The following is a 15192-nucleotide window of genomic DNA, read 5'->3' on the forward strand; positions in this document are numbered from 1 at the left end:
CTCATGCTTATTTACTGTGATTTTAGCTTTAGGCTGGTTGCAGTTCCCAAGAAGTTTACTAAAAGCAGCTTGTACTATGAGCTGACCACTCACCCAGTGCTAGCTCAGGCTGGGGCCATTCTGTGATGCCAAGTGTTAAATTTCTGTGCTACTCAGAACACAGCCCCTGTATTAGTCCGTTCTCATGCTGCTAATAAAGACATATCTAAGACTGGGTAGTTTATAAAGGAGAGAGGTTTAATTGACTTCCAGTAAGAGTGAGTTTGGCTCACTCATGGCTGGGGAGGCATCACAATCATGGCAGAAGGTGAATAAGGAGCAAAGTCACGTCTTACATGCAGCAGGCAAGACAGAACTTGTGTAGGGAAACTCCCCTTTATAAAACCATCAGATCTCGTGAGACTTATTCACTATCATGAGAATAGCATGGGAGAGACCCGCCTCCATGATTCAATTACCTCCCACTGGGTCCCTTCCACCACACATGGGAATTATGGGACTATGGTTCAAGGCGAGATTTGGGGGGGGACAGAGCCGAATCATATCAGCCCCATTTCTGCAGCATTGAAAATCCCATACTTTCTGTTGTCCTGAGTCTCCCATTACCTCCACCAACTTGGGTCTCCTCAAAATGTTCCATCAGCACCATCTATCCAAGAGTGTTATATGCTTCACTATCTTCTTATCAAGGATGTTCCCACCCCCTGGTCACTTCAGGCTTATAGTCATTTTAATTAAATGCTTCCATTCCAGGAATGACTGTACTTACTCCAGTGCTCTCCCAATATTTTATTCTCCTAAAATATCTTTAGTTGATTGGCTTTCACATACTGTCATGCAATAGTTGGGCATGATAAGCTTTTTCTTGAATTCGGTGGTTTGGCGTAATCGTTATCTAAGCACAGGTTTGCTTCTGAAAAGGGAGAAAGAGAGCTGATGCTATGAGATTGAAGGAAGCATCCTTTACCCTACAAGATTTCTCCTAATAGTCTAATGACACTTTCTTTTTTTATTTTATTTATTATTATTATACTTTAAGTTCTAGGGTACATGTGCACATCGTGCAGGTTTGTTACATGTGTACGTAAGTGCCATGTTGGTGTGCTGCCCCATTAATTCGTCGTTTACATTAGGTATTTCTCCTACTGCTATCCCTCCCCACTCCCCCAACCCCGTGACCGGCCCACTTTCTTAAAGAGCAGTCAATAAGCAGTAGAGGTGGGGATAATCATTTAGTGATTCCCACCATCTTAATCTAAGGGTTCTCTAAAATGGGAATCTCTCAACATTAGAAATATCTCTATAACAGCCAATCTCGGTGCACTGGAACTTAAACTTTTCCTTCCAAATGTTCAGAATGGCTCCATTGCTTTTAAAGCCAGTATCTTGTGAAGGAGATGTACATAAAGTAAATTCATATACTACCTTCTCTAGGCAGGTTTCCATTTGAAATATTATCTTCTTGTTGACCTCAGAAAGGGATTCATACCTTTCGGGTTCATTGACTTTTTTTTGTTTTGTTTTAACCATCATCTTTAAATCTGATGATTAATGTTTTCATCAAGTTCAAACAATTCCTTCCAATGTAGTTCCATAAAACCATTCGGTACCATGGATTATGGACCCTCTAATCTGTTTAACACTCTATACAGCTGTTGGAATTGTCTGAAAAATTTGCCATATTGATAGAAATGAAACCTATATGTAGACAGTATCAAGTGGGAAGAAACACTGTATTTTAATAAATGCATGATGATGTTTTGTGAATATTTGCTACTTATGTATGTCAAAAGATTTTTTCGCACACATTTCGAAGAAGCTATGTAGTAAAAGATTACTGCATTTAAGTTGGGTTATCATCAAAGATTAAACCCAAAGCAATTAAAAAGCCATTATATATACCATGTCTGCCCTCATTCATACATCATCAGAATGTTTCATAAGTAGCTAACCACCTCCATGCATTTTCAGGTTCAGAAAAGATTATAATAAACTTATAAGTCTCTTGTGTACGTTAAAGCTGCATCCCTTCTCATGACCACAAAATTGAAGTATTATGTTTATAACAGATGCCACCTTAAGTAATTAATTTAAAGAAGTAAGCATATTGACATAATTGAAATGTTGAGCTGAACTATTATTTGCATGACCTGCTGTATTCACTAAAAACTAAAGATTCTGAACACACTAATTTTCACATGCACAGAGTCATAAGTCAGTCATCAGACTTAAGATGCAAACTGTCTATTTGAGTGACAAGCATTTAAACTTTGAGATGAGGGAAATAAAGGAGATCCTATTGACATATATTCAGATATCTTTCATTGTACTGAAATCAGGGTACCAGTTTTTAGGACATTTGCGAAACATCATTCTCTTGGACATTTATTTTACTTTTATAATTCATATCTTTAAAAATATTCCTTATAAGAAGGCCCAAGAATAACTTACTGCATGCATTTTCTGATTTCACTGTAGGTTTATTTAATAAAAATTGCCAATTTCAGAATTCACATAGGAATATAAATAGCATTGTTTGGAGAGAAAACTAGCAAATAAATGGTCTCCAAACATCAAAGTTAAATTAAAAAAATATATTTTTAATCACTGTTCATGCAATTGGCTTCAGAGATAAGAGCCCAGGAAACAGTTGATATGGTAAAGAGCCAAGCAAAATACAGTGAGAGAAAAGTTACCTGATGGCTACTCAATAGCTCAGTCAAAATCTGGTCCTTAAACTTTGCATGGAGATAGTGGATTTCAAATTTTAGTTTCACAAAATTCCCCTGGTAAGACTCTTTAACATAGACACCATCATTTTTAGCAATCACCACTGGGAATATTGGCAATCCACATGTATCATGGACAATACTTTTGAAGACTATTTAGATGAAAGAGAGAGGGAGACAAAATGAAAGAGAAAGAGAGAGGGAGAGAGAGAGGAAGAGGGATTAATAGACAACCATATTTTAACATTTCAATAATACACTGCAATTAGGCCAGGCATGGTGGCTCATGCCTGTAAACCCAGCACTTTGGGAGGCCAAGGTGGGTGAATCTCTTGAGCTCAGGAGTTCGAGACCAGTCTGGGAAACATGGAGAAACTCTGTCTTTACTAAAAATGCAAAAAAATTAGCCAGGTGTGGTGGCGCACGCCTGTGGTCCCAACTACTCAGGAGGCTGAGATGGGAGGATTGCTCGAGCCTTGGAGGCAGACATTGCAGTGAGCTGTCATCATGCCACTGCACCCCAGCCTGAGTGACAGAGACAGGCCCTGTCTCAAAAAACAAACAAACAAAACAAAAACATTACAATTAGACTTTAGACAAGTGCTTTTAAAAATGTATTTAACTGAAACTCTGATGGGTAGAAATGATGAACAGTTAACTGTTAGTGGTGAGTTTTCTAAAACACAAAAGGCATGATGAATTACATATAATACAGCATGTAAAGGGCATATTATGTATGCAAAAAAGTTTACCAAATTGAATGTTAAATAGAAAAGAGATGAGAATTTTAAAAAAGTGGTTTACTAAAATTGTGAGACCATATATACTTCAATAAGCAAACACAGTTCAAAATAAATATTTTGTTATCATTTCTTGAAAACATTGTCTTCATTTTGTTGGAGTATATTATGATAATTGATCATATTTGGAGGAAGAAGACATTCTTCCTACAATCAACTCATGATTTAACAGAGAGGCACTTCTCAGGGAAACAGCCATATGCTTCATCTAAATAATTTCTTTTTTTTTTTTTTTTTTTTAGACAGGGTTTCGTTCTGTCACCCAGGCTGGACTGCAGTGGTGTGATCAAGCTCACGGCAGCCTTGATCTCCCGGGTTCAAGTGTTCCTTCTACCTCATCCTCCTAAGTAGCTGGGACTACATGCTACAAGTCACCATGCCCAGCTAATTTTTTTTTTTTTGGTAGAGATAGGGTCTTGCTATGTTGCCCAGGCTAGTCTCAAACTCCTGGGCTCAAGGGATCCTCCAGTCTCATCCTCTCAAAATACTGGGATTACACAGGACCCACTTCATTATTTTATTTCCTAACATTGCATCTCCTTCCTTATTTTCAAGCTCGATCTTGATAGTTTAACAGAAAGATAGTTAAAATTTTCCCAAAAGGTACCACTTGATGAATAAGAGATGAGTAGGTATCTAGGAAACTGAAAGAATAAGGGTGAGTAGAGAAAATACATTTTCATTTTACTTCATTCTGAAGTGATGTTGACACTTCTTCAGGGATCTACCCCTGAGTCTCTACCAATAGCCTCCTATCCTAAAGCAGTTTGCTGATTTCTAGATGACTAACACTTATTCAAAATGCATGAGAAATGGCCATTGAGAACTGAAAGATATCGTCACTTTTTTTTTCTGTGAAATCTGATACTTTCTTTTGAACATCAAGTCCATAAAACACACAAATTAAGTTAGTTCAGGAATACGAAGTTAGACCCTGGAAACCAATATCCTGCCGTTTTGCTGCCCCAGCACCCTGGCTTATAACAGTTTAATAAATGCCTTCCAGGGCTCACTTAATAATACTTTATTGAGCTTTAGAAAAAAAGATAGCCATCATTTTTTTCCACTCTGCATTAAACTGAAGAATATAGAAATAATAAAACATACAGTATTATAATGCCACCACATTTAACTTATCTTGCATGGAAAGGTCATCTTCTAAGCACATTTGCTTGATTGAAATGAAATCTCTGTATATATATGGTTGATATTTCAGAAGTGACTATTAAAAAATACAATATCAGTTCTCAGATAAAGAAAATCTTGATCTTGATTCAACTGTGCTCTCGTATACAATAGATTTTATATATTGTAGTAATTCCTTAAACATCACTAGAGAACAGTCAGAAAATGCTTTTGAAAATATTTTTACTTTCGGAATTATGTCACTATATTGAAAAACATCAATATACTATTCCTTTCAGAAACAGAATTCACTCTTTCTTCTGCCATCTTGAAGAACAGAGTTTTCCGATAGAACTTTCTGCAATGATGAAAATATTGTATATCTGAGCTTTGCAATAGAATAACCACAAGCCACACCTGGCTGTTAACAACTGATATGCAGCTATTGAAAATAAGGGACTGGATTTTTAATTTAACTTAAATTTATTAAATGTAATTGACCACATGTGGCTAGTGGCCACCATATTGGACACTGTAGATCTGTAGATCAAATCCTTGCAGTTGCATCAACTCAACCGCAGAGTTTATTAGAAATGCAGATTCTATGTACTTCACCCCTGAACAATCCAGGCAGGGCTTGTATTTTAACAAAATCCCTAGATGATTCATATGCATGCTAAATTTTGAGAAGCACTCACCTAGAAATTGTAGGAAAAACAAATTGTCTGTGTCAGCATTTATGTCAGAGAAGACCTATTCAAAAGGCAAGTTCCATGCCTACAATTCATACAACAACATGCAAATAAAATACTGTAAACATTCTTCAAAAACATGTCTATGGATTTCAAGGATTGTTGCAAGAATTATACGTATGTATTGGGTTTTTGCCAGAGTATACATGTATTGAACATTTTCTTTTGATCTCTTTGGTCATAACTTTGAAAGTCACTTATAGTCCTCTCAGGCACAAAACTTTTGGACAGAATGCGCTCTTTTATTATAAACTATTTGAAGAAATAATTTAAAGCTACAATGAGACAATATAATTTTTCTTTGATGTGAGATATTAAATGACAATGTCTTGAGGGATTAAAGCATGTGTTATTACAGTTGTTCTAATTATTACAGTTATTGTGCTATTTTTTAACCTATTAATGTATGTTAAGTCTCAAATGATAAAGTTTAAAGCAAACTTAAGTTTTAATTGATGAAGTTACTGGCTCCAGCAGACACATTTAAGAGTACTCTTACAGTGAGTACACATTTATGTGAGTTCAGCAGACACATTTATGAGTACTCTTACAGTGAATATCTACCCTTTAATCTCTGTGCTGAATGGGAAGGACTTAATGAGTTCAAAAACCACTGAGCTCACATAACCTCCTTTAAACAAAAATGCAAATGCATAGAGGAAGCTAATTTCCAGTCTCAATGTGTAAAATAACTACTGTATGTTCTTCAGTACATACACTTTAATATATGCACACTGTTTGAATGCAGGTAGAAAAAGCTTTTCTTATGCTCTCTGAGTGAGAGGAAAATCATGGTCATAATTTACATAACTTCATGATAAAATATAGAAATTTGTTTTGCAAATCTGAGGAGCTAGGTCAGGAAAGTGAGACATCACATTGCTAACAAGGACAAGAAAATGGGTTTTGAGCATTACCTTATCTAGTACGATATATTTTCTGAGATTTGGTCCTGTGGCTTATGCCTGTAATCCCAGCACTTTGGGAGGCTTAGGCGAGTGGATCACTTGAGGTCAGGAGTTCGAGACCAGCCTGGCCAACATGGTGAAACTCTGTCTCTACTAAAAACACAAAAATTATCCAGGCATGGTGGTGGATGCCTGTAATCCCAGCTACTCAGGAAGCTGAGATAGGAGAATAGCTTGAACCCGGGAGGCGGAGGTTGCAATGAGCCGAGATCATGCCATCGCACTCCGGCCTGGGCTACAGAGCAAGACTCTGTCCCGGAAAAAAGAAAAAAAGAACATATTATACCTATGGAATCCACTCAACTCCCCACAGGAAGGAAGGAAGGGTGTAGATTCATGTCCTCTCTAGCACACGAGCTACGCAGGGAGAAAACCACAGGGTACTTCATGCCCTTTTCCCTCTTCCCAATTGATTCTGTGTCTTGACAGTTAGGGAGGAAGCAGGGAAAAGAAATCACAAGTGGAAAAAAGAAAAGTAGCCAGAGAGATAATGAATCAGAAAATGGACCTCAATGACAAAGATTCAACCATGGGACGTAGAAATATCGGGAAAGACAAACAAGTAATGACTGAATGAGATTCCTGGGACTGTGGATAGCTGGGAACAACAGACATGTATTCACTCACAGATCTGGAATCCAGAAGCTTGAATTTCAGGTGTTGGCAGGGACTGTTTCTGTGAATATGGGTTCTGAGAATCTGTTCCATGCCCTGTTCCTAGTTTTTGGGGTTTCCTGCAGTCTTTGGTGTTCCTTGGCTTACAGTTGCTTCTCTCCAATCTCTTCCTCTGTCCTCTTACGATGTTCTCTCTGTGTGTCTGTCTTTTCACATGAGAGTCTCTTTGTGTGTCTGTGTCTGCTTGTAACTGCCCAATGGGCTCACCTTGCCCGCTGCCTAGACAGAAGTGATTTCTCAAGACAGGGGAATTGCAATAAAGAGCAATTCACACAGAGCCAGCTGTGTGGGAGACAGTAATTTTACTATTACTCAAATCAGTCTCCCTTAGCATTCGGGAATCAGGGTTTCTAAGAACAATTTGGTGGATGGGGAAAGGCCAGTGTGTCAAGAGTGCTGACTGGTTGGGTAGGAGCTAAAATCATAGGGAATTGAAACTGTCCTTTTGCACTGAGTCAGTTCCTGGGTGGGGACCGCAAGATCAGATGAGAGAGTTTATCGATCTGGGTGGTGCCAGCTGATTAATCCAGTGCAGGGTCTGCAAAATAATATTAAACACTGATCTTAGGAGCAGTTTAGGGAGGGTCAAAATCGTGTAGCCTCCAGCTGCATCACTCCTACAATATAATTTCTAATCTTGTGGTTAATTTGTTAGCCCTACAAAGGCAGTCTAGTCCCCAGGCAAGAAGGAGATTTGTTTTGGGAAAGGGCTGTTATCATCTTTGTTTTAAACTATAAACTATATAAACTAAATTCCTCCCAAAGTTAGTTCAGCCGACACCCAGGAGTCAACAAGGACAGTCTGGAGGTTAGAAGCAAGATGGAGTTGGTTAGGTCAGATGTCTGTCACCGTCTCAGTTACAATTTTGCAATGTCGGTTTCATCTTCTCTTGTTATAAAGATGCCTGTCATGCTGGATTAAGGCTGCACTTCACTCCAGCATGACCTCCTCTTAAGTTGCATCTTAATTACCTCTTTAAAGAGAGACCCTATTTCCAAATAAAGTCAAAGCCACAGTTGCCAAGATGGAGGATGTCAACATAAATTTTTGGATGACACAATTCAATTCACAACATAGACAATAATTTTTAAAAGCTGTAGCAATAGCAAGAAAGAGAGAAGCACGAAGACACTAAGACTTGAGATTTTTGTACTTAGCAAAAATGTAGAAAGTTATACCCTTATTGGAAGGATGGCAGGAAAAACTCAGAAATCTAATGCAAACAACATCAAACAAGCAAAATGAAACACCATCCTCTCTTTTGATGGTAAAATGCCTTTGTGAAGTTATCTTTTAAATTTTTCTACTAGAATATTTAAAATTGCATTGGTTTCTCTTCATCATACTTCTTTTCTTTTTTGTCTCTCCCTTGTTATACAGAGTTAATTTGAGATCTAGAATTCTCCAAACAGAACACAGGCACCTACTATGTCATTTGTGTTAGTCTGTTAAGCCCAAAACTGTAATTTTGTGCATTTGGTATTGAATAGACAGAAACAAGTTTCTGCAGGGATCTAAATAGCTTATCAATGTAGCCCAAGAATAATATTTATACCTTTTGAGAAGTTAAAAGGACTATGTTCAATACAGTAGAAATTTTAATTTTACCCTTCAGCACTTATGAGAATGGCATGTTTAGAATTCAGCCCTGTAGAAAATACGCAACCCTTTAGTACTCAACTAAGATTAGGGTGCACATTTGTTCAATTAAAGAATGTGAAAAGCTGTAAAGGAAGAAAGAAGTTAGAGACCTGAATTTCTCTTTCAAGATTTGAGAAAATATGCAAAAGGCATATACCCATAAATCTTGATCAGAAACAAGGCCAGACAGCACAAACATAAAGCAAATCTGAAGAGAGCTCATGACGTTGAGAAGGTTTCTCTCTGCTTCTAAAAAATTCAAATTCAAGAAGCTAGGTGTTTTTCCTCATGCGTTGGAGGAATGTTTTTGTTTGCTTGTTCGTTTTAATAGCACTATTCTCATAATGAAAAGTTGACTATTGCAACAACAGAGGGTCATCAAGCATCCCTTCACTGTCCTACCCTGTGATACAATTCCAGCCCTTAGGACAGTCCACTCTTCTTCCGTATCTAACGTTTTTAAGCGTTCTGATTCAGTAACCCCTCCAGCACCAACACAAACGATAACCTTTGAAGGGTGAGCCAGTTCTGATAAAATAAAAAGACATGCCCTATTCTTAAACCCTTATCTGTATCTCCGTGATAACTTCTGAATTTGTGGACTTTTTCAGTAAGATACATTCTGTGTACAGTTCTGGGATAAAGACAAGATGCAGCAGAGGGAGAAGGAAAATGCTGTACAACTGATAAAGTAAGTCTTCCTGTAGAAATTGAAGTTGGATTTGATATGAAATAAAGGAAGCAACATTTAGGACACTGATCCCAAGTGAATCCAATGATGAAACCATGAATATTTCTACTTTTAATGTCTACTGGTGTTTGCAACAATCACTTTTAAAAAAAATCAGAACTATGTCATTTTCTGTTGTGAATATCTTGGGGCAGGAAATGAGAGGTTGGAAGTAAACAATGAAGTTGAGGAAGCAACAGAAAAGTTATCAACGCCAGAGGAGAAAAATCAAGGTAGTTTTACTGAAATCAGTATCATAATAAGGAAAAGAGGTCTAGAATCTGAAAGTAGATTTATCGAATTTGGTTTATCCTAACCAATTCAGAAGGGTCTTTGAAAGAATTCAGAAGTTTTTAAAAGCAAGCTAAATGGGAACAAATATCAAACTGAAATTTTCATTTTAATATTTCCTCTCTTTCCTAGTCTAAATCTTAAAGAAAAAAAATGATATTTCATAATAGATTGCCTATTTTAACAAAACATATCAGTAGAGTGGGAGAGATTTGACAGTGTGTAAATATCATTGTATAAGCATCCTCCACACCAAAAGCATCCACTCTAACATTCAAATACAAAAGCATCAAACAAAGAAGAGAAGCCAGACAGAAATTATGTTCACCTCTTTTGAAAATCAGTATGTTTTCCTCTTGGTTTTGGTTTTCATAAGATAATAAGTCTTTGCATTTGTGGGCTATAAAATACAAAAGGTAACCTCAAGGAACAAGTACATGCAAATTCCAAGGATGATGGATGTGCCATGCCTACAAAAGAAATAAAAAAGGATGTTTTGTTCCTGCCAAGGAAATAAATAAATAAATGAAATGAAAAGGTCACTTCTCTATAAATGACTGGTGAGCAGTTTTATAACTTGGAAAGTTTAATTTTATACAATCATAATGTTATGTTATAAGCTGCTATTCTATATATTATGAGCCTTAAAGATAAGGAGATACTACCAGATAGTCACACAAATAGTGGATAGAAGGCAATAATTATTTTAATTTAATAGAGAAATAAATATTTTTCTCTAAGTTGATCTCTGGATTAGAAAGAAACACATCTTCACATCTCTTCCACAGAAATACCAGTGTATTAGGCCATTCTTGCACTGCTATAAAGAAATATTTGAGACTGGGAAATTTATAAGAAAATAGGTTTAATTGGCTCAGGTTTCTACAGGTTGTACAGGAAGCATAGCAGCATCTGCTTCTGGGGAGGCCTCAGGAAGCTTCTAATCATGGCAGAAGGCAGAGGTGGAGCAGACACATCACATCGCAAGAACAGAGCAAGAAAGAGATCAAGGGTGAGGTACTATAAACTTCTAAATCACCAGATATCATGAGAACACAAGAACTATTGCAAAGACAGCACCAAACCATGAAAGCTCCACCCCCATAACCCAAAAACCTCCCACCAGGCCACACTTCCAACATTGGGGATTACTATTCAACATGAGATTTGGCAGGGACAAATATCCAAACTGTATCATTCTACCCCTGATCCCTCACAAATCTCATGTCCCTCTCACATTGCAAAATACAATGAAGCCTTCCCAACAGTCCCCCAAACTTTCGACTCATTCCAGCATTAACTCAAATGTCCAAGGTCTAAAGTCTCATCCGAGACAAGGCATGTCCCTTCCATTGCCTTGCTTTATTGGACCATAACCTAGTAAATGTCCCAAGTTCCAGACATGCTCCTCCCTGCCCCCATTATAATGCATCATCTGTAACACTTAAGGATAAACTTCTGTCAGTATAATATCTCATTTATTTGCTTCCGGCCCACTGCCATGAACAGCCTAAGGTGATCATGTGGTAAGTGTACATTCAGGTTGAGTGCAAACCTTGGATGCATCCTGATGCCTGGGAACCAGGACTGCCATGTTGCAGACTGGCCAGTTGCACACAAGAGAGCCCCAAATTCTGCAAAAGGGTCACTGGGAATGGTGACAAAAAGGGATACACATATTATCACACATTTGTTCCTAGATACGTGGGTGCTACTAGATAGTGGGGACAGAGCATCATATATAGGTAGTTGGTTAGCTGCATAAAATGCATCTTGACAGTCGGTGTCCCATCCCTGCAGGATTTTACCCCAGAGGAAACATCTGAACTGATGCCATAACGGACACATTTTATCTTCATGATGATGCCAGCTGCTTCTGAGAGATGTGGGACGTCATTAGAAAATTGAATCTTGCCCACCATGTATGAGCAGTTATCCTAAGGGATGGTGACTCTCGTCAACTTCCCAACTATTTTCAAAGACCACATGAGCTCACATGGCATGAAAGAACTCAGGCCAGAATGCAGAAAGATGCATGGTGCTTGCTTGGAGTAGAATGTCACGGATTAACGATGAGTAAGAGACCACTTGGAATTGTCCACTTTGGTTACTGCCAAAATCAGAGGTGGACTGATGAAATAAGGAGTGGAAAGAGATCCCTGCTGCTGAGAAGACATTGAATATTGAAGAATAATAAGCATCTATATAACTACAGTCTTAAATACAACCCAAGAAGCAAATGGAAATGATCTTAAAATGAATACGCTATGGAAAGATAGATAGGGCAAATGTTTTCATTGTAAGCATAAATTTAATTCTAATGCTTTGACATTTTCGGGCTTTGTTGACCTTGAGGGAGCTATACCTCCTAGAATTAGCCACTTCCCAGAGATAGTGAAGAATCAGCTACAAGTGTGCCTTTCATATGCAAATCAACCAGTCCAGAGGCCACACCTTAACCACCTCCTTTACTGGTCTCTCACACTGCACATTTCTATTTCACTGTTCTCATCATCCCAGGACCAGGTATGAGACAACTCAGGGAAGCCCCTACACCCTGGATTCTGCTGAAATTATGAAAACCAGCCAATCCTAAACCTGCTTACCTTGCCTCACCCATTTACTCGTGTGAAAAACGCAATAAAACTCTTGCCACGCCATGCCCTTTTGATCACACCCACCCTGCCTCCTGATCAATGCTGGTGCTCTCCCATGTGGCCCTCCATGGTGTAGCATGCTCTCAACTCTTAGGAACTGTGAGCAACAAGCTGTAGCAGTTATCTCCTGATCTCTTGGCCTTGCTGTATCTCAGTAATAATAAAATCTACATTGTAGAACAGTCTTTGATCACACAAAACTTCAGTATTGATAGCATATTGAAGAACCCCCACAAAGTCAACTCAGTCATGGAACATATTAAAAATACAAAGCAAAGGCCAGGTGTGGTGGCTTATGCAGTAATTCCAGCATTTTGGGAGGCTGAGGCAGGAGGATCATTTGAGGCCAGGAGATTGACACCAGCCTGGGCAGCATAGTGAGACCCCATCTGTTTAAAAAATAAAAATAAAAATTAGCCGGGCATGGTGGCACATGCCTGTAGTTCCAGCAACTCGAGGCTCAGGCAGGAGGATCACTTGGGGCCCAGCAGTCAAGGCTGTAGTGAGCCATGATCGTGACACTGCACTCCAGCCCGGGTGACAGAGTAAGACCCTGCCTCAAAAAAAAAAAAAAAAAAAAAAAAAAATTATAAAGCAATGTTATTGCCGACATCTAAAATCTTATCTTGGGTTTGAATGATGTAAATCAATATTAAACGTTGTAACAACTTAAAAGATCTGATGGCAAGAGAAACATGAATATGTGAATGCTGTTTTACATATTCCAGGAATTAATTTATAGATTCCAGAGTCTTACCTGTGCATGAACCACCGGTAATGATGCAGAGGATAATGTGGTTGAAAAGGTTAATTAAAGTAGGAGTTAAAAAGTAAAGTGTGTGCCGGGCGCGGTGGCCAACGCTTGTAATCCCAGCACTTTGGAAGGCTGAGGTGAGCGGATTGCCTGAGGTCAGGAGTTCAAGACCAGTCTGGCCAACATGATGAAATCCCGACTCTACTAAAAATACAAAAAAAGTAGCCAGATGTGTTGGTGTGCGCCTGTCATCCCAGGTAATCGGGAGGCTGAGGCAGGGGAATTGCTTGAACCAGGGAGGTGGAGGTTGCAATGAGCCGAGATCACGCCACTGCACTCCAGCCTGGGTGACAGAGTGAGACTCTGTTTTGTGGTGGCTTGTGCCCTTAACAAGCCTTTTTGGGTGACTTCCCTTAAATATAATTATCTCCAGGCTATAAGAAATCTATAATACATGCATTATGAAATGCTACATATAATAAAGATGTATTCTTAAATATAACATCTCATAGAACCTGAATTGCTCTTATGTGGATAATTTTTCGCTGCTGAGATTCCAGTGCAGCTTTTAAACATGTAACTGAAATATCTGAAACAGGATATTCATATAAATCGAGTCTGCCAATAACAGAATCCAATAGCAATCAGAAAAGTACTCAAAAATCAGTTGAGCCCTTGAATATCCTAACATTGTACAAGTTTAACACTGCTTCAACAAGATAAAAAATTGTCACTAGTTACTAGCCAAAATTCATCAAGGATGACAAAATAGCACATTTTAGAAACTAAATATATGATACAGGATGGAGGATAAATGTACAACTTTCATGGTCTGATATGCCATAATACTGAAGAGTAACTCATATGCTTTATGTAATGTGACTTTTGCTATCTGGTTAATAAAGAATTGATTAGTAGAAAAATGCAGTAACTGGAGATATTGAGACTACAAGCTAATCATTTCAGCCACAGTGGTTAGAATGATTGAAATACCCAATGGCAATTCACTGTGTAAATGTAAGGTCAGCAACAAGCCCTCAGCACTTGTATTTATGGGACAAGGAGGAATCAATACCAATTAATTATCTCATCTTTTCTTATTATTTTGAAGCACAAGGACATGATGAAACATTACGTTTTCCCTTTGAGATATGCTTTCAGGTCCTGCATATTAATCAAACTACTGCCTCAGCTGGTCTGAAGGATCCCACGAGGATCTGACTCTCCAAAGAATGCAGTTTCTGCATCCTGATGACTTCATCCTCATTACCCCAACCAGTCACTGACTCCAATGTTCCAGTCTCTTGTGCTCCATGATCTCCTTAAAAACTCTAGCCTAGAACTCCTTGGGAAGGTGGGTTTGAGGGTCTTCTCCCATCTCCTTAGTCAGTGCACTGCAATCACAAACTCTTTCTCTGCTGCAAACCCTGCTGTCTCACTGTAATTGGTTACCCAACCACATTATGGTGCAGACACATTAACCTGTCGTTCTTATAACACCTGTTGCTTAAGCCCTGACTCTTAATTGCATTTCCTCCTACAATGATGTGATAGGATAGTCTTTGTAATTAACAGGATTTGTGTCTTCTCACTCGTAAAAGCCAGTTTCTCATGGCAACCGTCCTGTGACTCATATATTCATCATAATCCTTAGGAAGAAAACAAACTCAAAACTGAAAGCCTTGTTTTAAATTTCCATTTTCACAGATTATTTTAATGACTGTTTTAAAAAATGTAATGAGTAACTTACTCATAAAATTAACTGGAAACATTAGATGACTCACACCATTCTCATTTTTAATTAAATGCATGTTTCATGGAATTTAAAGCTCAAATGACAATTTGTATACATTTTCTATGCATTCAGTAGAGACAAAAACAGACTGTTTCTGTCTCTCTCTCTGTCTCTTTGTCCCTCTGTCTCTCTCTCTCTCTCTCACACACACATATGCAGAGAGAGAGAGAGAAAGAGAAAGACTGAGACAAAATATATGAAATTCATATTTCCTCATTTGGTTCTACATGAAGCTACTCATTATTACCTTCACCTACACATGTATGAACAAAAA

The 15192-nt window shown here is 38.2% G+C and overlaps 1 long non-coding RNA gene across 1 annotated transcript; it reads right to left on the reverse strand.

Annotated features, from left to right (window-relative positions):
- Nucleotides 1-219: 219 nt before the first annotated feature.
- On the reverse strand, nt 220-7229 carry LOC105522890. Its single transcript, XR_001003505.1, has 2 exons — nt 7002-7229; nt 220-913 (listed from the first exon to the last, which is right to left on the reverse strand). It is a non-coding gene; the product is annotated as an uncharacterized LOC105522890 (long non-coding RNA).
- Nucleotides 7230-15192: the final 7963 nt, after the last annotated feature.

Source organism: Colobus angolensis, unplaced genomic scaffold (assembly GCF_000951035.1).
Source record: "Colobus angolensis palliatus isolate OR3802 unplaced genomic scaffold, Cang.pa_1.0 Scaffold444, whole genome shotgun sequence".
Classification (NCBI taxonomy): domain Eukaryota; kingdom Metazoa; phylum Chordata; class Mammalia; order Primates; family Cercopithecidae; genus Colobus; species Colobus angolensis.